Source organism: Leptonychotes weddellii, chromosome 14 (genome assembly GCF_054177405.1).
Source record: "Leptonychotes weddellii isolate Sample4059 chromosome 14, ASM5417740v2, whole genome shotgun sequence".
In the NCBI taxonomy this organism is placed as follows: Eukaryota; Metazoa; Chordata; class Mammalia; order Carnivora; family Phocidae; genus Leptonychotes; species Leptonychotes weddellii.
This window is the reverse complement of record NC_138382.1, coordinates 21,652,664-21,676,587: the sequence shown is the minus strand read 5'-3', so window position 1 is coordinate 21,676,587 and position 23,924 is coordinate 21,652,664. Positions and strand designations below refer to the sequence as shown.

At 42.1% G+C, this 23,924-nt stretch overlaps 1 long non-coding RNA gene across 3 annotated transcripts in view; it reads right to left on the bottom strand.

Moving 5' to 3' along the window:
- Window positions 1–4,546: 4,546 nt before the first annotated feature.
- The window catches only part of LOC115942972 (uncharacterized), a 36,024-nt gene continuing 16,646 nt past the window's right edge, over window positions 4,547–23,924 (bottom strand). For 2 of the 3 annotated variants that reach the window (XR_014139958.1, XR_004077560.2), the window contains 3 exons: window positions 14,973–15,191; window positions 5,564–5,650; window positions 4,547–5,456 (listed from right to left, as the gene is read on the bottom strand). This is a non-coding gene — a long non-coding RNA (uncharacterized LOC115942972). The remainder of the gene's footprint in view (window positions 5,457–5,563; window positions 5,651–14,972; window positions 15,192–23,924) is intronic. The other variant, XR_004077562.2, reaches the window with a different exon arrangement.

The following is a 23,924-nucleotide window of genomic DNA, read 5'->3' as shown; positions in this document are numbered from 1 at the left end:
TTCACAAAACATTCAAAAATGTTTCAAAAGCGTTCATGTAAGGGGCTACGATATACCCAGCACCATGCTAGGCCCTAGTCCCTGCACTCACAGCCCTGATAACTGGCGATGCGCTATGCACTTGGAGTCCGAGTTCCAACCCTGGTTTTGCCACCTGGTAGCTTTGTGGCTGTGGGCAAATTACATGCATCTTTGAGACAGTTTCTTCATTTGTAAAATGGGAATAATAGCAACAGGACTTTCCTTCTGTCGTCTCTGTGGGAAGTTCATGCATGTCATGTGTTGGGCACACCGTCGGCTGCCACTCTTTATCAACACTGCAAGCTCCGCATGCTTGGACAGGAGAATGAATAGAAAGCAAGGGAAGCAAACCATTTTTCGGCTGCTTCCAAGGTGGGTGGTCTTAGGACTCATGGAACCACACTGGGACTCCATTTCTTTGTCTGAAAAGTAGGGGAAATGTTTCCCACCTTGGGTTTTCAAGGGAATTAAAAGAAATAAGACATGTAACAAACTCACCAAGGTGCCTGGCAGGTGACAGACTCTCAGCCACTGAGAGCCGTTATTCCTTAAATACAATGGCAAACGTGATAGTCACAGAAAAAGACGGGAAGGGTTTGTCTGTGCGCCGAGAGGAGCCTGGCCCAATATAATAAGATAGTTACAACAAAACAGTACCCAAGGGGGCATTTTTGGATCCTCAAAAGATGGAGATGACAGATTTTGCTGAGGAACACAGACCCACACAACTCAGCGTGAGGCCCCTTTCCCAGGCTGCCCGAAGTTACCCAAATTATTTTCCTGGCATTCACGTGGTCTCAGCTCCTTCACCTGAGAGCCGAGGCCCAGCCCCATCTGCCCCCAAATCCCTCCCCAACCAACTGTTTCTCTCTGCACCAGTCAGACCAGTCCTCTGAGCCTGGCCTTCCCCGCCTGACTCACCGGCCTATGTCCAGCCCACGTCCTACTTGGTGTGCGAGGCTCGGTCTAACCGTTACTTCTAAAGGACTTTTTTCCTGGTTCTCCTGATTGAAATCAATTCTCCCTTGCTCTCCACGCACACCCTGCCATCTTTGCTCTGCTCCTCTCTCAGGCACATCACCACTCTCCCCCAGCCTTGGAGAGAGAGGTCACCCTACGCTAGCCTAGAAGGTGCTTGTGGGCATGCTGCATTGCCTGTCTCATCTCCGTGCTACCCGAAGCTCCAGGGCGACCTTCCCACACAGGCAGTCTGTAAGGATTGGTTGAATGTTCTGGACTAGAAGGATCCCCCAGGATAGCTGGCACACACACACGCTGTAAAAGCTGATGGGATCACCCAGTAAATTCTAAGTAGCTACCCTATAATGAGGGCAAGTAAGAAAGATGCCTTCTGTGGCAAATGTTTGGTTCAGCTGCCCAGGCTGCCCAGTAGCTCAGCCTCCCTAAAGGAAGCCAGGCTGAGCCGTGAAGAGCCCAGGAGCTTCACCCAGCTCTGAACCTAGCCGAGGGACATGGGGGCTCTGAGCCCCCTGCTCAAGTGGACCTGAATAAATCAAGCCTGGGATTGACCTCAACTTTGAGGACAACGGTCACACGTTTCTTTCTATCGCCCTGTTTTGTCTGGGCTTGGGACAAGGAGAATTGGGGGGAGAGGGGGTGTTGTTTTTTTTAAGATTTTATTTATTTATTTGAGAATGAGAGGGAGAGAGAGTGTGCGTACACAAGCAGGGGAAGGGCAGAGGGAGAGGGAGAAGCAGGGTCCCCGCTGAGCAGCAAGCCCGGACCACGGGGCTTGATCCCCCTGACCTGAGCCGAGGGCGGACGCTTAACCAGCTAAGCCACCCAGGCGCCCCTTGGACAAAGAGGGTTGTAAAATAAAGTTTGGCCCCCCGTGTTACTATGACATAATATAAAATATACATATTGGTCTTTGCCCCCAGATCAAATATATATATTGATCCCAACACAAAGCTCCCAAAACCCTTGTAATCTCCTGAGTGAGAGGGGTGCTGGGAGCACCTTTTGTTCTAATATTTGGTCTTTGACCCTGGTTTCTGACACAGAGTTCCTAAAACCCTTGTAATCTCCTGAGTGATAGGAGTGTCTTTTGTTCTAATGAGGTGACTCTGAGGGGCTCCCGGGATAGGGGTTGGAGGAGGGCCGGTCACCAGGAACACCAAACATGATTAGAAGCTTGGAACTTTCAGCCTCACCCCATCCTCCTGGAAGCCCAATGGGGCTAGAGATCGAGTTAATAATCAATCATGCCTACACGGTGAAGCCTCCATTAGAAAACCCCCAAACTCTGGGTTCCAGAGTCCTTGGGAGGGTGACACAGCTGGAGGGGGCATGAGAGCTCCTCACCCCTTGCCCACACCACGCCCATGTACTGCTTCACCCCGCTGTTCACCTGTATCCTTGGTAACACCCTTCAGGATAAACATAAATAAATGTTCTCCTGAGTTTTGTGAGAAGTCCTAGCAAACTATCAAACCCAAGGAGGGAAGCCCTGATTTAGAACCAGTTGGTCAGAAATATATGTGACAGCCCTGGATTTACGATTGGCATCGGAGGTCTGAGCAGTCATGTCAGACTGAGCCCTTAACCCCTGTGGTCTGTGCTCATGCCAGGCAGTTAGTGACAGCGCTGAGCTAAATTGCCAGACTCCCAGCTGGTGTCTACTGAGAATTGGAAAATTTCTTGGTGTGGCAAAACCCACACATTTGGTGTCAGAAGTATTCTGAGAGTAAGAGAAAGTGTTTTTTCTTTGCTTTTTGTTTTATTGAGATATAATTGATATGTATGGTGCTTTTTTCTTCTACTCCCCAGATCTACTAGCAAGTCTACCAACCCCTCCCATCCTGAGAAAGACTTCTAACTTGCCAAGGAAGGAAGGAGGGAAGAAGGGAAGAAAGGAAAGAGAGGGAAAGAGGGAGGGAAGGCAGGGAGGAAGGAGAGAGGCAAAGAGAGAGGGAAGGCAGGGAGGAAGGAGAGAGGACAGAATCTAGCTAGCTGTGTGTACTTATAACCACCACTTCTTGAATTTTGGTCAGTTTTGTCCATCATTTGATGGTCTACAGCTAACTACTACAAATTTCCACCCAGACTGTGAAGATATGCTTAATACATCCAGCGGAAACTGGCATCTTTATAGAAGGAAACTGACACCATCTGGTTATGAAGTTAAACACTCAAATCTCAAGTTCCTAGAAGGCCTGCCAGAGCCCTGTAGGACCCCAGTTGGAGGCCTGGCTTGCCTTTATGAAAATTCTTCTCTCTTAGACCTAACACAGGTGAAGGGGTAGGGAACCACTTCTAGATGAAGGCCACAGTGTGAGCAAATTGACCACAGGGAAGAGAATTCCACAAATGCTTCACAATTTTTTTTTATTGGAAAAACAGAGTTTTCAGTCTCTCAAAACGTTGTGTACTTCGACATAATGTTTTCCTCTTCACTTAAACCCTTATTTTCTCCAAAGGAAACTTAATTTAAACAATGTGTTACTGTAATTAAATAGAGGACTTGGTGATACAAACACCAAAATTCTTGTTTGAAAGTAAAACTTCCCTGGCTTCCAGGACTGCCGGGGAATTTTTAAAAGAATAGTGGCAGCTTTCGAGCTAACAGTTTTCGCAGAGCCAGAGTGAGAAAATGAACCAGGAATTTATTATCTGAACATATTGTGTGGAGCCTGAGGTAGATGAAACTCACCCTCCTTGTCCTCATAATTCTAACTGCACGTGTGGATTAGGCAGTGAATTTCTGAGGAAGCTCCGAGGTCTCAGCAATCCTTCATTCACCAGGCGTCCACCACCCAGGGTGTCACGCGGGTTGAAGAAGAGCAGCCCACGTTCTGCAAATCCCAACACGCAGTAGATGCCATGTGAAAAATTTCCTGGGAACTTCAGCTGTGTTAGTTTATCACCAGTGATGCTTCATCCCAACCACTGACAACCCAAATGATCAGTTGAGGGTTATTCTGGAAAAATGTGAAGTTTTAAATGGAACCACAAGACAGAATGAGGATGCTTGGAAATAGTTGAAAAGCGATGAAGACCACCCCAACAGCAAAGGACTGAATAACTGTCTGTGAAAAGACCAGATAAATTACCCTCCAGTGCATCAGGAAATGCCTGATTATTTTCTAGATTCATGTAGCACTGCATGAATATGGGATTATTTGCTATATGCTTGACCAAGGGCAAAAATTCTGTATTTGCATCTGGTTCTGATTATGTATCTGCCCCAGGCAAGACCACCCATCCAGACACCATCAACAGTGAGGCAGTTGGAAAGAGACGGGTGCTAAGACCATAAGAGGCTATGTTGAAAAATAAACCTAGTCCCCTTTCTTCCTCTTGATAACCACCTGGATGGCTGGGTGTCCTCTACCAGATAAGGCCATGTCATTGCCCACCCTGACACATGGAGCTACTATCATTTTATTTCAGCTCAGTACTAAAGATCTAGGAATTGATGAAAGTTCAACCCTAGGCAGAGGACAAGGGTCCTCCATCATCACTCCTCATGAATCAGGGCCAGGGAGGGTATAGAAGGGCACTGCCTCTTATCTGTGATATAAAAGGTAATATCCCAGAAAAACCATTCAAGGTCATGGGCAAGAAAGCCAATCGAGCAAAATTAGCAGTTAAGAGCAGGGCATGGAAGCCCATTGAGGGCAGGCCAAACAACCAGTTCAGAGGAGACAAAAAAGAAGTGAGCAGACCAACAAGAACTGGGTAAAATCTGAACGTTGATTGCCAAAACATGAGTTTTGATCGGTGAAACAGGCTCAGTTAAAAGGTCTGTGTAGGGACAAATATCCCCATATACTCAGTGTACAACAATAATTGATAACATTAAGCATTTACTATGTGCCAGACATTTAAAAAAATTTTTAATTACACTACAGTAAACATACAGTGTTAAATTAGCTTCAAGTGTCCAAATATAGTGATCTAGAGAATATAATGCTAAGCAAAATAAGTCAGTCAGAGAAAGACAAATACCATATGATTACATTCATATGTGGAATTTAAGGGAAAAAAAGGAAAAGAAAACAGACACTTTTCTTAGGGCTTTATGCATATTATCTCATTTATTCCTCACAACTCAGTTCCCTGAAATAGGTACAATAATCAGCAACCCCCTTTGTCAGGTGAAGAATCAAGGCCCAGAGAAGTTGAATAATTTGCTAAGTCACCCTGCTAGCAAACAGAAGAGCTGAGATTGAAACCCAGGCAGTCTGGCTCCACAGTCCATGGGCTTTATCAACAAGCTTGTGGGCTCTCTGGGGTGTCTAATGCTCAGCAGAGTTTGTATCTTTGCAGCACTCACAAGATATTCTGAGGCTCAGACTGGGTGTGCCTAGTGGCTCAGTTGGTTGGGCGTCTGACTCTTGATCTTGGCTCAGGTCTTGATCTCAGGGTCGTGAGTTCAAGCCCCATGTTGAGCTCCACGCCGGGCGTGGAGCCTACAAAAAAAGAAAAAAAAGATATTATGAGGATCAGACAACCCCCGATCCTGTGGCAGGATTACTTTAGAGGTGGGGTAGCATCCAATTTTGAAAGCAGAACTCACCCTATCTGTCCAGTATGAAGGACCCCAGAGATGAGCCATGTCTAGGAACAGGGTAACCAGGGAATTTCCATCTTAAAAAAACAGGAGCTGCAAGCATAGATGGAAGCAACCGCATATTTCCTCCTGCGTCTTGCAGACCAGGATTTAATCTCCTCATATTTACAGTGTTCAGTAAAATCCAATTTTAGAGTCAGTATTAACTAGCAATGCCTTCATTAGAAAGTCAAATGGAAGAGTTATTTAAGACATTAACTAAAAGATAAGTGGAAAAGTTGAGCATGAAAGTAAAGATATCTCATAAAGTGGTTAATTAGAAAAGTATTTTAAACATTGTAAATATTCACACTTTGAACAGCCCAAATATTTGCATAACTTTATTTCAAGAGGAGTCTCAATAAGGGGGTTTCAAAATTGCAAAGGCTATAAAAAGACTAGTGTGTTATTTTCCATGTGCTTGTTTTTGAGCAGAGCTCAGGAATTGTCTGGCTAATCCACAGTGAGTCCTATCTTCCTTCAATGAATGTATCAGGATCTGCCTTCATTTTGGATCTAAACTCTGCACTCCTGCCCACACAATACCCACTTTGCAACCAAGTCTGTACTATGCCTCAACTGGGCATCACTCTAGGGGTCAAGGACACAGAGGGGCAACACACAAAACCCTCACACGCAGAGCTTGCATCCTAGTGGGCAAGGCGGATGGTAAACAAGTGGATACTTGCACACTGTGGTAACACTGGGAGGGAAATACACAGGAGCATCTGATATATAATAATAAAATAATAGAAGGAAAGGCTGCTTGGGGACTGATGGCCAAGGACAGCTTCTCTGAGGGTGTGGCATTTCAAACAAAATTAAGAACTGTTTTTTTAAAAAAAGATAAACAAAATTGACAAAACTTTAGCTAGACTAAGAAAAAAAGAAAGAGGATGTAAATAAATATAATCAGAAATGAAAAGTAAGCATTACAACTGATCCCACAGAAATATAAGGGATCATGAGACTACAATGAACAATTAATTATACACCATCATCTTGGATAACCCAGAAGAAATGGATAAAGTCCTAGAAATATACAACCTACCAAGACTGAATCAGGAAGAAATTTTTTTTTAAATCTGAATGTACCAATAATGAGTGAAGAGAGTGAATCCATAATCAAAAACCTCCCAACAGAGAAACGCCCAGGACCAGATGGTTTCACTGGTGAATTCTATCAAACATTTAAAGATGAATTAAAACCAATCCATCTCAAAATCTCCCCAAAAATTGAAGAGGAGGGAACACTCCCAAACTCATTTTACAGGACCAGCATTATTCTAATACCAAAGCCAGATAAGAACACCACAAGGAAAAAGAAACTTAAGGCCAATATCCCTGATGAATATAGACACAAAAATTCTCAACAAAATATAAGCAAACTAAATTCAACAACACAGCTACAGTAATCAAAACAGTATAATAGTGGCATAAAAATAAACACATAGATGGATGGAACAGAATCAAGAGCCCAGAAATAAAACCTTGCATATATAGTCAACTAATATTTGACAAGGGAGCCAAGAATACGTAATGGGTAGTATTTATTTGAAAGTTGCTAAGAGTGAATTTTAAATGTTCTCACCACAAAAAAAAGAAACGGTAATTATGTGACCTGATGAGAGTGTTAGCTAATCATTTCCCAATATATAAGTGCATCAGATCAACACGCTGTGCCCAGTAAACTTACACAATGTTATATGTCAGTTACATCTCAATAAAGCTGTGGTGGGGGGAGGAGATTTCATTGTAGAGAAGGTCCAAGGAGACCTAGAACTTGAACTCTTCCTAGTACATGAGATTTACAGCTTACTCATGATGATCCAGGTGTGAATCAACACTTAGGAATTTTTTATAGAATTCTACAACCCCATGGCTGCTCCCGACCTACACTTCCAAACTTATATTTTTCCATAATTTCCTTCCCAAAAAGCCCCCCATTTTGATACAACTGGTCTACTTGGTACTCCCTAGATTTGTTATGTCTATCCTTACTTCCTCCTCACCCTCTTCCATGTGTTCTCTCCACCAGGATTGCTCTTCTTCCTTCCTTTGCCCAAGGCAAGCCAGTGCCGTCTGTTGCACGAAGCCTTTCCTGGCTAGCTCTATCCACAACTGACCTGGAAACACCTCCAAACCACAGTGCCTGTATCACTCATGTGACACCTGGCAATTAGAGCCTTGATTGTGAGCTAATTTTCAGTATTTATATCCAGCCTCTTCAAATAAATTATACATGACTTGAGGTCCTTTGTGGGGTTTTTGCAGACACCTTTGCTGATACCCAGTGACTGGCCAAATGCCTCTACAGTCTCTTATAACATTTAGCACAGCATATTGCATTTGGCAATTTCCTTGACTTTCTCCTAAATAACGCCCACATCCAATTAAGGATCAAGTTCTGTTGTTTCGGACTCTTTTATGTCTCTTGTATCTCTACACCTCTTACCATCATCCTTCCACACCTACTCTAGTTCAACCTACCAGCACTTCCCACTTGAATTAGTGGACTAACCTCCCAACTGGTATTTCTGCCCCCATTACTGTCCTTGCAAGCCATTCAACATTCAGGGCCAGAGTGACCTTTCCAAAGGTCCCTCCCCCGAGGAAACTTGCTCCTTGCCTTCCCATTGCACTTAGCATGAAGACCAAAATTCTCCCTTGGTCTCCGAGGTCCTGCCTGGTCAGGTGACCTGTCACCCTTCCTCTGGTACCAGCAAAAGGCTCTTGTGCTCCAAAACTCTTATTCCTTCTCTGATTCCCTCTATCCATGTCTCCATCACATTTATTCTTGTTCATCCTTCAGAGCACAGCTCACAGGCCGCTTCCTGACAGGACGTGGACCATCACATCCTCATAGCGTTCTGCTCTAAACCCTTGTGGCTCTGATCGCAAGCATGATTCAATAAATAATTATGCATCATGTCATTTAATGTCCATCTCCCCCACTACATCTATGTTTCAAAGAATCGAAACCTTTATTTTCTTGTTCACTGCTTTACCTGAGCTCCCAGCACAGTGCCTGGATTATAGTCAGCCTGAAAAAAGTCTTTTACTATTTTTATTATTTTTTTAAAGATTTTATTTATTTGACAGAGAGAGACACAGCAAGAGAGGGAATACAAGCAGGGGGAGTGGGAGAGGGAGAAGCAGTCCTCCCGCAGAGCAGGGAGCCCGATGTGGGGCTCGATTCCAGGACCCTGAGATCATGACCTGAGCCGAAGGCAGATGCTTAACGACTGAGCCACCCAGGTGCCCCGAAAAAAGTCTTTTAAATAAATAAACAAATTCACAGTTTAAGCCTAAGCTCTTAAAGGCATGAAATATCTTATTCATGAGTTTACCCCCTACATCTAGCACATATCTTTTGCATAGTAGGACCCAAAAAGATTTATTTTTATTTTTATTTTTTTAGAAGATTTTATTTATTTACTTGATAGAGCACGAGGGAGCAGGGGGAGGAACAGAGGGGGGAGGAAGAGGGACAAGCAGACCCTGCCCCAAGCACAGAGCCCAACACAGAGCTCGATCCTAGGACCCCGAGATCATGACCTGAACCAAAACCAAGAGTTCAATGCTTAACAGACTGAGCCACTGAGGCGGCCCCCAAAAGATAATTTTTTAATGAGTGGCTCTATCTCATAGTGTTAGCTTTGTATTTTACAAAAGTTGAAGGACAATAAGAAAGTCATAAGTGTGAAACTTTGAAAAAAGAAACATTAAATAATGGAATTTTTTAAAAGCTCAACTCCAATGCTGATTTAAGTCAAGCACGTGACTTGTATTTACCTCCACTGCCTAGAGAGCTAAGGCTGGGGTTTGCATGGGAAGATACGATCCTCAGCTTGCCAATCTTCAAATAAAATGCGACTCTGACCTAAAGTTTAGACATCATCGATAAATACAGATCAGAGCAATTTCCTATGCTGACTTTGGCTGAAAGGTCATCCGCTGTTTGGTTGTTGCATTACCTGCTCTTACGTTGTCGCACATAAGCAGGACATTTGTTTTGAGTTATCAGAGAATTTTAATCTTGGCAGCTTCTACGTCTGCTATATGCAGAGCCAGGGTCTCTCAGACATAAGCTCCTCTCTTAGACATTTTCTTTTTTTTCTTTTTCTAAAGCTGCATTAACTGCTTCAAGCAAGTTGGACAATGTGCCAAGAACAAATGGAGATGCTTCAGTAGGGAAAAGTGCACAGCCGTGATACAGCTAGATGATGAAACCAAGCCTGCACAGCCGAGATGGGAAAGGCCTGGTGGGGGCTGCTAACCCATAATAGCAATCTTACCTTCATCCTGAAAAATAACCCAACCATGGGACAGCCGTACAGCCTCAAAGTTTCCAAAACTGCAGTTCTAATTTGCATGCCTAGAAATATAGGCATGTGTCAGTAGAGACTGGTATGCTGAGGTTAAGTGTGAGAAAAAAGAGTGTTGCTAGTTGCTTTCAAGTCATGATTCATGCAATGTTTTCCATGGAGCACTCCCATAGGATGATAAAGAGGGAGGGGGGTCCCATAATCCCTCCTGGAGATTCACGATGCATGCGATCACATGAGAAGCCCTAGAGTAAAGAAATCTGTTAAACCTGGCATTTTCCAAAATTAATTGACTGTGGAACCTTTTCCTATGTAACATCCTGTTGTCATTTATCATTTTTTGGCTGGCAGGCATCTGAAGTCACTTCTTCTGTCTAGGGAATCCCCAACTGTGTGAGAATCTTCCTGGGAGGCAAGGTCTACCTCCCCCCACAGGAGGTAAAAAAGGCAAATAGTTCCCCTGCCTCACTTTGTGGGAACCAGGGTATCACGTGCCCTCAGGGTCAGTGGGCTGTGGCCTCCTGAGATTTTGACTCTGGAGGAAATGACAGGGAAGCAAAGCAGTACAAACTCCTTCTGGTGGCTATGGTGGGCACAAGGTTCAGAGCTCAGAGCCATTGGTGGTGCAAGGAAGGGGTTAAATATCTACAGGTGGTGGCAGTGGTGTCCTACCAGGCGGTCCCCAGAGAATGGTTTTGGCTGTGATTCTGGTCACCTACCTCTCCCTGGGCTCCTGACCATTGTCCCAACCTGTTCTCCAGGCCCGCATCAGGACTGTGAAGTCAAGTGCCCTTCTCTTCCTGTCTAAGTCATCCAGGTCAGCCTCTGTGGCCTGCAAATGAGGATTTCCCTCTGACTCATCCTTTAACATCTGGCAGAACTGGTGCTTCATGGAATGACTTTGGAACATTCTGCATCGTCATGCAACATGACCAACCTAGAAAGTTGGATTCTCAGATGACAGTATAGTAAATCCACGTGCCTTTACTTCCTTGACGGGACATTCACACAGCTTCCAAAAGCAATTTGCTACTATGTGTAAGGTTTATGAAAAAAAAAAAATGTCTCAGAAAAAAATTTGATCTCTGATTTCACCTCCAGATCACCACCATTTAAGACCATCAAGGTCTCTTGTAGGCACCACCTCCCTTCCTCTGACTTGACCATGACTCCTCCTCCTTGACCCTCCCCACACCACAGTCACTTAGTACCCACCATTTCTTTTATCCTTAAACAGAATCCACTCCATCTGAGTGCTAAGCAGTGTGAGTTTCATGCAGATTATGTGGGCTACAATACTAAAAAGAAATAATAACTGTGCAACACAAAGATGTTTCAGCTGGCAGAAGACTTTAAGCTGGTAAAATTTTTAAATGCTGCCGTTCAAAATAAAATATGTCAAAGTTTTCTACAAGCAAAACCAAGTTCAAATGGACCACCTGAGTAGAGTTTTCCAGTGTCACTGACAAGGAACTGAGAGATGCAAGCATATAGATGACTAGAAATGTTAGCCCTGCAGATGTACTTTTTTCTCCTTTCTTAGTTGGTGAAAATAATCTCATATATTTCTACCTAGTAGGTCATATCTTGAGGCTAAGTTTGATATATTTTTTCCTGGTGTGGGTGACTTCTGGACCTCTGTTTCAAATACACCATCACCAAATCTGATAAGTTTCCATATTGTTAATTATGCTATCTTGGTCTAACATCTATCTCACTTGTGATAATGGACTGATAATGGATGAAATGGGATTTTCTGCTTGTAACTAAAAAAACAAAAAACAAAAACAAAAAAACCCCCCTTGATTTCTGAGCATAGCCCCTATATCATCAATACCCATGGGTAACTTCAGCTTATCCACCTTGTCTCCCGCCCCCCCATATAACCAGATGGTTCTTCTAAGAAAATGGGAGGTTCTGTACTGTGCCTTTTTAAAAGCTTTGACTAAAACAAAAGATTTCTAGCAAGTTCTTAGTTTTTCGATTTGCATTCAAAATACACATGATAGAAGAATTGGCTTATTTGGAGAGATGACACTTTGAGATATTAACCAAAATGTTCTTTCCCTTTCCTTTTGATCGTCCTTCCCTTGGGCTGCAAACATACACTTGTCATTTTTCCAGGGGTGGTGGAAAGAGGGTTTAGAGGGTCAGAAAGGAAATGGAACAAAGATATCCAATTCTTCAGAGTAAAGCTCAAAGGCTAGGGGTTCAGGAACAAAATTGGAGAGAATTGGAAAAAATTGGAAAGCAGATGCATGAGTCAGGACTGGACTCTTCTCTCTTTCACCCACCAAGGATCTGGAAGCACGAGGCTACAGCTCAGCGGGCCAACCTAAGGACCAGGTGACACAAGGCACATCTCAAGGGCTGGCAGCAGAAAACATTGCCAGGTAGATATCAAGAAACAGCCAAATGATACTTGAGTAAACAGCCCCCTTCCTAAAGCTTCACATCAACATCAACGTGAGGGGCAACGAAGTTTATGCAAGAGGGAAAAAAATCCCCAAATTTAGTAAAATGTTTAACCTGAAGTGACCTAGAAATTATGAAAATGCACTGAATTTACCTGAAAGAAATGAGATCCCATTTTCTATAATAGGAAAATGAAAGTGGAAGCTCAAGGCCAGACACGAAAAGTTTGTTCCTGAAAAAAATACTCCATTTTATAAGTGAACTTGAGAACTGAAGTTTGCATCCTCTTGAGTCAGATTTGCATAAAGGACCTGGGTCTGAGGGCAATACAATTGGGACTGGCCTTTCCGACCCACCTGAACTGCTCGGATCTTCAGAGCTTATTGAAGTGGGGGAAAGCAGAGATGGGGAAAGACGTGGGACGAGGCAGCACCTGGACAAGTTATGAGAAGTCCAAGTTGGAAATAAGGCAAGGAGCAGAATGGGAAGGAGGAAGAGGACTGCGTCATTATCTGTCTTCCCTGAAGTCCCAAGGGGACAGATCCCTGTGCTCATCACTTATGCAGGCTCTGAGTGGCTCGAGAGGGAAAGGTCAGGAGTTACAGGCAAGAGGAAGGATGTCTGCAGATGACGTAGGACAGATGGACGGGATGCAGGTTTTGCAGGAAGCATCTAGCTTGGAAACGACGATTTGGGGGAATTTAAATATAAGACATTTTCATGCATAGCAGTGTGAGAAATATATGTGGCAATATGAGTAATGGAACTAAACCTCAGTACTCAGAACTCCCTCGTATTTGAGCTTGACAGAGTGGTATTATCACCTTGGATCAAAAGTCTGAGAGCTCGTTCGTTACTGGTAATTATGGCCCACTTCCAGCACCGATACTTACATTCTACTTCCCTGACTCGCCCTGGACTGTCTGTTAAGCATGTTTCCTGTCCCTCCTGGTCCCAGGTTATTCCCTGTTCTACATCTGTGGTTCCCAAGGGGATGGTGAGCCCTAGTGAGCTGGTATTTACCATCTACCTTAAGATCTTTGAATGAGAAGTGCCATGAAAGTGCCAATTGATCTGAGCAAGAGCAGGCTATCATCCCTTACGTGTTAGGCCGCCCTAACCATGTCCCCTACTGTGTATCTCCTCTCCTTATTTGCAAATGCTTCACATTCATCGTGATCCTTCTCTGCTGCCTCCACTGTGAGCATCTTAAGAACAAGGAGTATGTCTTCTCTTCCTTTGGTAGCTTCCAGTGAATAATAAATATGCCATGGCGCTTGGTGACGGATTGCTTAACCATGTGTTCATAAAGCCACGGTGGACTCCTACCTCCTAAGGCCCCTCATAAACTGCCACCCAGAACCCTCCTCACCAGTCCTTCTACCCCACTTATCTAAACTGACATAGCTCTTAAAAATCATCTTTTCCCCATCTATCTGATGGCACAGGAAAGAGGAAAACAGGAACAAGTGGATAACGCGAGCAAGATAAGGAAGTGAGAGCCCATAAAAGACACCACTTAATGGGTACTTGTAATATTTCTGAATGCGCGCTTACACTCGTGCATGAATGAAGTGATCCATCAGTCGACAGAGATAAGAGTAAGGCCCTTTGTGGTTGCAGTGACAGATACCCAGTTACATACAGAGCACAAAAGGAAATGTACTAGTTTTGATTCAGAATCCAGGGAATGCCAGACCCCAGGCTGTTCATAGGGCAGGTTTTCGCAGGGCCTCGGGAGCAAAGAGAACTGAGGGCACTCTGACCATCTCCCAGCTTTGTTTGTTGGCACACATCAGCTTCACTCTTTCTTTGTTCTGTTGACTCTCTAGACAAGGTCTCCAACAGCTCACAAATGTTATACCTACCATTCATTCACCACCCAGAGGGAGACAAGTCCCAAGATGAGCCTCAAGTCCAAATGACCTACGAAGGTCTTCCTTGGCCCAGCTAGGGTCAGGTGTCCCACCCAGGACTGTAGGGCCTTGTGACCAGGAGTGTGCACAGGAAGGAGACAGGGCAGGAAGTTTGTGGGTGCACAATCCTGAAAGTCAAGGATTTCCTGGAGGAGTCAGAAAAGAGCTAAGCGTGGACTATGCAAAAGCTACCGGATTATGTAGGACTGGGTGCATTCCCACCTAACAGTCCAGTCCTGTCAGGTGGAGGAAAGAAACGTCAAAGGCTTCACCACTAATGCTGGATGGGGAATACTGACACTCCAGCCATTCCCCAGCCAAGGCCACCAACAGCCAAGTGGGATGCTGGAGAACCGTCCAGTGCCTCTAAGACGCAGGTAATGAGGTAACCAGGAAGGATCTGGGTATTCATCCTGCTCTCAGTAAGTCACTTACATCCTGAGCTTCAACTTCCCCCTTTGTAAACTTGTGGAGCAGTCTATGTGTTTTCCATGGTTTCCCCTCTCTTCAGTTATAGCTTTCATATCCGTGATAACATCTGACCTAGGCAGGTGGGCAGATCAGTAAATTAACAGGTAACATAGCAGCAAAGGACAAGCAAGATGGAAAGCAATCTTTTAAGCATCTTTTGAGGTCCATCAAAATCTGTTGATCGCGCCTCTGCTGGCAAACTCTGACTAAATTTCATTACCACCCCATAACGCTGACTTTTCTTACCTTGGGGAGAGTCAAGAACTCTGAGGCCTTTACATAAAGACTGCAATGCTTTCGGCTTGACAAGCTGAAGTATAAAAGGCACCAGTCCCACGGTGATTGACTGGGCTTTTGTAGGCAGTGTTCCAAACCAGTGCAGTACTGCGTGTCTTCACTTACTGTAGTTATGATTTCATTAGCCTCTCTGATAAATAATGCAGCGACTTTAATGATGCATTTCCTCTTTAAAAAAAAAAAAAACAACCCACAATGGAAACACCATTTCATAAAGCAGGGAAGAACAATGACTTCTGTTTAATTTTTATTACTTTTAAATTAATCTGTAAGGTTTTGAGAAGTGAAAACCACCTTCTGAGGAAAAACAAACAAACAAACAAAAAAAACGAAAGAAAAAGGTTAACCTGCTTAAGGTGCAGTCATTTCTGGGGGAGTGCAGAATGGATATAGGTCAAGAATCAGCATGGAAGCTCCACCTTCCTCAACCAAGCCCTTTCTAGATCACAAAAGGAAAGTGGTCCTGCCAAATTAAAACCCTCCATAACAATAAAACCTGATTTAATGCAGTCATTATTTTTCCATTAAATCTGAATATCATCTAATGCATGGATGTTATTTTAAACCTACCACACTAATGCAAATCCAGCGTTGCCTGTAAATCAGACCTAAACGTTCCATCAGTTGTCATTACTGCTATTGACAATCACAGTACTTCATCCCCAAGGACACTATCCCCTCAGCCCCTGACTCCAGAGATGGAGGGGGAGAATAAAGGAGGTGTATTTTAATTTCGAACAGAGAGCTGCTTACTGAAGTGTAGAGGTTGGGTCAGTCACACCCTGGAGGTCTCAGCTTAATTTGGTTCAACATGTAACCCTTGCTTCTCCCAGCCACACTAGGCTATAAAAAAACCAAGGCTTTGGTTTGGAACAACTAGGAAAAGAGAAAACTCTCTAAGTGTTGAAACCAGAAGAAACAGTGCTAGGAACTGGTAACACAAGGGATGGACGTGACCAGAAGAGTTGAGAAGCCAAACCGGAGATAGTGATGCAACCCAGAGACTGGCCACATGTTGGCTGGTGGGACAGGGGGAAGATGAAGTGCAACCAGGACTCTTGGGGCAGAGATGCTGGGAGGATTCTGGAACCACACCAGCCCTGTCCAGTGGGATTTGGAGCCATGGACTCAGAGGAAGCATTACCACTGCTGGATGCTGCCAGGGGCACAGGGTAGGTGAAATACCCTGACTTCTCTCTTTTCCTTACCCACCCTCTGCCAGTGCCTCCCACTGGCAAAACCCTGGTAGAAGCCAACTGACCTAGAGCATGGGGAAGGCAGATGGATGTCTGTCCCCTTGCAATGAAGAGCAGGAGAAGAATGAGAGAAAGGTAGAAGGGCAGAGGTTACAACCACGTTACTATTTGGGTTCTGCCTCCCTGGGTGGGGCTGTTCGAACCCCTGCCTCAAGCCCCACCACAGACTGTCTGCTGAGAGCTGCAGAAGTCCATGGAGGCTCTGCTCCACAGTGTGACAGCTCTGTTAATCAAGTCTCTGCAATCTCAGAGTCCGTGGGGTGATGGGTATCATAGTTGACTCCCCAGTACATTACACCCCCCTACTCCTGTGGAGAAGCCCAACAGTCTGGGAAGGATGGAATGTCTCTACCCTGGCTCCCAGCTCAGGCCTCAGTTGGCTCTGACTACACTACATGGTATCACCCTCAGAGTGACTGATTCAGGGCAAAGCTGCTTGCTGTCCCAAGTGAGTGTTTGTGCTACAAATGAAGAAAAAAGAAGCTACGGATGAGGAAGCATGTGGCCCCAGAAACTGACAGCAGAGTTCTGGCTGCCAGCCTGAGGATGAGGCAGCCACCCAGAGGAGGGCAGGACCCAGAGAACCACAGAGACCAAGCCCTAGCCCGAATGACCACGTGAGCCTGGTGAACAAACCACCCTCCCCCCCCTCCACACACACACACACAAACACACACCTCAGGACTTCACAGTTACGTGACACAACAAATTCCTTTATGGTTTAAGCCACTGGAGCTTTCTGTTGCTTGCAACAAGAGTCTTAACTGATTAAGGAAGCAGTTGCTTCTTCAAAGGTTTGGGACATGGTAGATGTTAATAAACAATTGCTTGCTCTTGTTTTCTTATACAGGTATTGAGAAATGTATGCCAAGCTCCCCGGGAACCAAAATGGGGGTGGTCTGGACCTCTAGCATGATATGGTCTTACATCTGATTCTTCATATTTGTAACCCATGCTAAGCCTGCCTCTAATACAGGACACATACTCCAACCATTCTTCTCTACCTCAGGGTGAGTTTCCTAACTTGCAAAGGCTTTATCCTGCCACACCACACCATCCTCTCGGCCCCTGACTCGGGAAGATGGAAGCCCCCATTTCTCCTTTGTCCAAACAGGTTCTGAGGGTCTAATTGTTCACTATATCTCCCGGAGACAAGAAAGAACTCATAAAAGCACAGCCTCCCTGGGTGAAAAAGACGAGGCTCACCCAAGAATCTCCTCTTGTGGAGTTCTTTCTATGAGCCAGACGCACTGAAGGGTGTGAAGAATAAATTAGCTGCAACAGGAAGTTGTGGGTAGAAACTTTCCCATAACAGAAACTTGTTTGCCTCAGCCTTCACAATGGGCAACTGGAGGATAAAAAGCTAGGAATGCTACTAACATCCCACAGTGCACAACACAACCCACACGACAAAGAATTATCCAGCTTAAAATGTCCATAGTGTCAAGGTTGAGAAACCCTGCTCTAGGGTTAAGGTCTTAAGAAAGCAAGGAAGAAAAAACAATCAAACAAAACATTGTTCAAATAGGCTAAGTACATTTATTTTTGGTTTATTTTTGGTTGTATGATGCAGGCAATCCTACAATGTTGTCCTTCCTTTCTATTCATTATGCATTTCATTTCTTTATATTGCCTTCCTACTCTGGCTAGGCTATTTAGCACAGTAGAGGAAAAAAAAGTATAACTATATGCACCCTTTCTTCTCTCCTTCTTCACCATTAAGTACAGTATTTGCTGAAAGCGTTTTTGTAGTTACTACTATCAGGTAGAGAAAGTTTCAGTCTGTTGCTAGTTTGCAAAAGGTTTCTATCATGAATGTTAAATTTTATCAAGTGCTTTTTTTTCTATATCGATGGAGATGATCGAATAGTTTTGCCCTTTCTATTAATGCAGTGAATTACATTGATCAATTTTCTTTTTTTATAATTTTTTATTATGTTAGTTACCATAAAGTACATCATTAGTTTTTGATGTAATCAATTTTTAAAAATATTTTATTTATTTATTTATTTGACAGAGAGAAACACAGCCAGAGAGGGAACACAAGCAGGGGGAGTGGGAGAGGGAGAAGCAGGCTTCCCGCTGAGCAGGGAGCCCAATGCGGGGCTTGATCCCAGGACTCCAGGATCATGACCTGAGCTGAAGGCAGACACTTAATGACTGAGCCACCCAGGTGCCCCTGTAATCAATTTTCTTATGTTAAACCAAACTTTCATGCCTATAACACCAAGCTTGGGGATGAGATACTGTGTTTCTATGTATGTTGAATTCAATCTGCTAGTAGTTTGCAAGGGATTTCAGCACCTATATTCAGGAATGAGATTGGCCTGTGATTATCCTTTCTTTTCATTTCCTTTTCTGATATGGCATCAAAATTATGCTAGCCTCTTTCAATGAGTTGAGAAGTGCTCCTTTTCTATAGTCTTTGGAAAAATTTATGTAAGACTGAAATCTTCTGTTTGTCGAATGTTAAGGAGAACTTGACCTGTAAATTCATCCTGGCATGCTGCTTTCTTTAAGGGAAGATTTAAAAACTATCCATTACTAGTTGTAGGACTATTCTGGTTTTCCATTTCTTCTTGAATCATTTGCAGTAATTGTTACTTTAGATATCATTGCAATAATGTATGTATTTCAGAAATTTCTCCACTTCAGCTAACTTTTTAACTTCTTTTGTCATAAAGCTGGTTTATAATCTTTTCTCATTATCATTTGAATCTCTGACACATCATTTGAATCATCTGTGGCTCTTTTATATATTTTATTTGGCTTATATCTTATATCTCTTTCCTCTTGCCAGAGTTTTGTCAATCATATTAGTATTTACAAAGACCTCTCCTTTGGCCTTATTCATACTCCCTATCTGTCTGTGTTTTCAATTTCTACTTCTAATGCCTGTAGGCTTATTCTATTGTTCTTTTCCTAATTTCTTAAATTGGATGCTTATCTCATTAACTTTTAGCCTTTTTTTTCTTCAATGCAAATGTATGGCTCCAAACTTCCCTCCAAATCCTAGGTTAGCTGTACCTCACAAGTTTCAGTGCCTTTAGTGAGGTTTGCTGTACACATTCTTATTTATATTATGATTTTTACTTATTGATTAATTAGTAAATACATTTTTTACAATTCAACATTGATGAATTCTTCTATTCATCTTTTTTGAGTATAAACACAACAAAAGCAGTTATTTGTGGCCACATGGCACGCTCTGTCAGTCCTTTGAAATTTGTTAAGATGTGCTTTGTGGCCTAACAGGTGATTGTTTTCATAAATTATTCACATGTGCATAATAAGAATATGTTTTCTGGAGTTAATTATAAACACATCCATTTGATCAAGTTTAATTGTACCATTCAAACATTCCATATGTTTATTGACTTTTTAGAAATGTGTTCTATTGCCAAAATTGGTGAGTGAAAATTTCCCATTGCCTGATGGACTTGTCTTTTACTCCCTGTACTTTTATCAACTTTTGCTTTAGATATGTTGTGGCATTTTAGGGGCACCTGGGTGGCACGGTCGGTTAGGCAGCCTACTCTTGGTTTTGGCTGGGGTCGTGATCTCAGGATCATGATCTCAGGGTCGTGAGGTCAAAACCCTCGTTGGGCTCCGAGCTCAGTGGAGGGTCCACTTGAGGTTCTCTCTCTCTCCCCCACTGCCCCTCCCCCCTTCTCTCTTCCAGAGAACTGAATCTTTCATATTTACGTAGTGATTCATTTGGTCTCTGCTAAATATTGTTGCACATCTATTTCACGAATGTAATTACACCAGCTCTTGTTTGGTGCTGCTTACCTGATACATGTGTTTTTTTTATCCTTTTATTTTCAATCTTTCTTTGTCCTTACTTTAATATTTTTATTATTAGACAGAATAAAGATTTTTAATCCAATCTGATAATCTTTGTTTTTTACCAAGATTGATTTTTCATTGACATTGACTGGGAGTACTGATGTTTGGATTTATTTCTATCATTTGGTTTAGTGCTGCCTATTTTGATTTTTCTTTTCTCTCTCTGTCTCCTTTCTTTCTTGAACTATTTTTTTTTTAATTAAAGTATTGTTGACACATAATTTTCTTGACCTTTTTTAGATTGACTCCATTTTTTTTTCTCATTCCAATTTCTCACTCTAGTAATTTGGAAAGTATACATGATGTTTTTCCTTCTTCCTTCCTTCCTGCCTTCCTTCCTTCCTTCCTTTTGGGGTGGTAGTTTCTCTAAATAATTTAATATGAAACTTTAACCTAAGAAATCCAAAACTGATCACTATCTTCACCTTTGTCACAAAGAATCCAAGAACTCCAGAACACTAGCCATAATCACCTCTATAATGGTTTATATGCCACTGTTAATCAGTATTTATGTTCTATTGTTTTAATCCACAAATCAAACATCATTATCAGTGTTTTTGCCCAATCAATATGTGTTTCTATGGACTTTCATACTTACCAATTTATATATTTTCCTTTCCTTCTTGCATCTCAGATCTTCTATCTGGGATCATTTTTATTTTCCCTAAAATAGACATTTCCAAATTTCCTCTATAGAAATCTTTGGATGGAAATATAATTTTTTTATCTGAAAATAACTTACTTTTCAACTGAAATGAATTTTCATTAGATATAGAATATAGTGAATGGATATGTACTAGATATAGATTCAGCACTTATAAATATTGTTTTATGGCCTTTTGGCTTCCTTGTGCCATTACGAAGTCAGCTACAAATTGAATTGTCATTCCTTTGTAGCTGATTTGTCTTTTCTCTCTAGCTTCTTTTTTTTTTTTTCTCTTGTCTGTGGTATTCTGCAATTTCTCTCTGTTCTAGATATGGATTTTTCTTTACTTATCCCACTTAGGATTTCTTGGGCTTCCTTAAGCTGAGAATTGGTGCCTTTCAGTTTTCTAAATACTAAGCCAATTTTGTCTTTAAATGTTGCTTTTCCTTCATCCCCCCTCTTCTAGCCTTCTTGAATTTTTCCTAACATCTTAAGCCTGTTCCACATTTCCCATCCTGTTCCACATTTCCCAACCCAATTTACTCATTAAATACTAAATATACTTACTCTACTCTTTTTGTGTCCAATAGTCTTGGTTCCTGCTTTTATTCATGATGCTTTGTTTCTTTGAGCTCAAGTTCCTTGGATTTTTATATGTAGATTCTTTGAGGCCTGGGTTAAAGGTATGTTAGCCCAGAGATGTACATTTGCTTCTTTCAGGCATCTTGGATTATAATAAAGTCATGGTCTTGCTTATGTAAATTATTTGTCTGAAGTGTTTCAAACTACATACAACATAGATGCTAGATATGGAAGTCAAAACCTATCAGAAATGCAAATAGTGGGCTTTTCAATGTATGTCTTTCAGGGCACATCTTGAAGGTGAAAAATAAGTGAGGATATAGAGTAATTAGTACATATATTAAGAACTGACATCCTGAATAGGAAAATATGTTTGTTATGTCCAAAATAAATCAAATACCTGGCCACAGAGAAAACTCATAAACCGTGTAAGAGCTGTAAAGGTCAGATGCCCAAGCTTAATAATAATATTAATAATAAAGATAATTTCAACTACTCATAAATTGAGAAACAGTTCTATCTGTCCTTATATCAAAGATGAATTGAAACTGAAATTTTAAACTATTTTGAAAGCCTTGAAAATGAGACTATTTTATAATAAAATCTGTGGGACACAGCATCACCTATATTTAGAAAAAAATTATAGCCTTAAATGGCTTCAAAGCCTAAAATCAAAGATACTTAGGGTTCATCATAATAAATTAGAAAAGGAGTAATAGAATTAACTGCAGTAGAAAGAAAAAGGGTTAGAAAACATAAAAGAAAGGAGAAATAAAATCAAATTCTCATTCTTCATAAAGGCCAACAAAAAAAGATAAACCTTTGTGAGCTTGATTAGGCAAAGAGAGAAAAAATATTTAAAACTAGGAATGGGAAATGATGCAAAACCAGATACAGAATGGACCAAAATCATCAAAAGAGAATATCCTATATCATTTGATGGCAATGAGTTTGAAAACTTAGAATGGGCAATTTCCTAGCAAAATTTCAATAGAAAACTCAGCAGTTACAATGGAGGAACTGGGAATGTGATTCAAGATCTTCTTTCAGAATACAACTTTTAACACAAGAAAGCACAGCACCTTCTAGGGCCAGAGAATGCACAGAGGCTTCAGGGAAATTCCAAACTAAATAGCTCCAGAAGGGTAGTGACCCCAACACTCTTAAACATCATGTCATGTGTAATGTATAAATCCAATACTGAGATAATTGGGGCCAAGAGTAGACATCACATTGAATCTTATTGGGAGCCCTGATTCCAGAACTAGCTGGGGGCAGATTCATTGAAAGATGCTGAGAAGAGAAGAGCCTAAGGGGATGTTGAGTCCCTTTGGAATCGGTATGCTGGACAAGTAATAAATAACCTTCAGGTAAATCCAGAAGGCTGGGCCCTCCTGATTCCAATGTCTCCCTTGGAAATTCCAACAGTTTTTCAGGATGTACAAATCATCAAATCCAGCCTTGTCAAAATCTGCATTCCTAAGCTATTGTTGGTATTGGCCATTTCTTGGGAGAGTGTCAACGTCATGTTCACATGATTAGTGTTCAGATGGAAACATTTAAAAACTCATGAAAAGGAGAAATTAATGATAATGCAGTCTCCAGGGTCAGAGTCATGCATTTCAGTAAAAGTTTACCTCCTTCCAAAACAAAAAGTGACTCTGAACTGCTATTTCTGATGGGGGGTGGAGAGGAGGAGTAAATTAACCAGCATATTTATCAAAATGGGCTGCAGAGATTATATTTTACAGGGGGATATTTTTCCTTACCAATAACTCACCAGTGAGCCATGAAAATTATTTTATTATGTTTTGCTGTAGGATGACACCCTGAAGCAGAGAATCTGGCTAAGCGGTGCCCAGATCCCTGACCCACAGAAACAGTGAGATAATAAATACATGTGTTGTTTTAAGCTACTAAATTTGTGGTGATTTGCTATGCAGAATAGAAAACTAACACACATCTTTGTGACTCCTCACTCTTCCCACTGGCCATACAGCCTCCCACCCACTCCCATCCATTCACCAGACAGAGAATTCCTACCCACCTTTAAGGCTCAATTTAAACACCCTCTATTTTCTCCCATTCTGTGGGTTGCCTCTTTGTTTTGTTGACTGTTTCCCTTGCTGTGCAGAAGTTTTTTATCTTGATAAAGTCCCAAAGTTCATTTTTGCTTTTGTTTCACTAGCTTTTGGAAATGTATCTTGAAAGAAGTTGCTGTGGCCAATGTCAAAGAGGTGACTGCTTATGTTCTCCTCTAGGATTTTGATGGATTTCTGTCTCACATTGAGGTCTTTCATCCACTTTGAGTTTATCTTTGTGTATGGTGTTAGAGAATGGTCGAGTTTCATTCTTCTGCATGTGGCTGTCCAATTTTCCCAGCACCATTTATTGAAGAGACTGTCTTTTTTCCATTGCATATTTTTTCCTGCTTTGTCAAAGATTATTTGACCATAGAGTTGAGGGTCCATATCTGGGCTCCCTATTCTGTTCCATTGGTCTGTATGTTTGTTTTTGTGCCAGTATCATGCTGTCTTGGTGATCACAGCTTTGTAATATAGCTTGAAA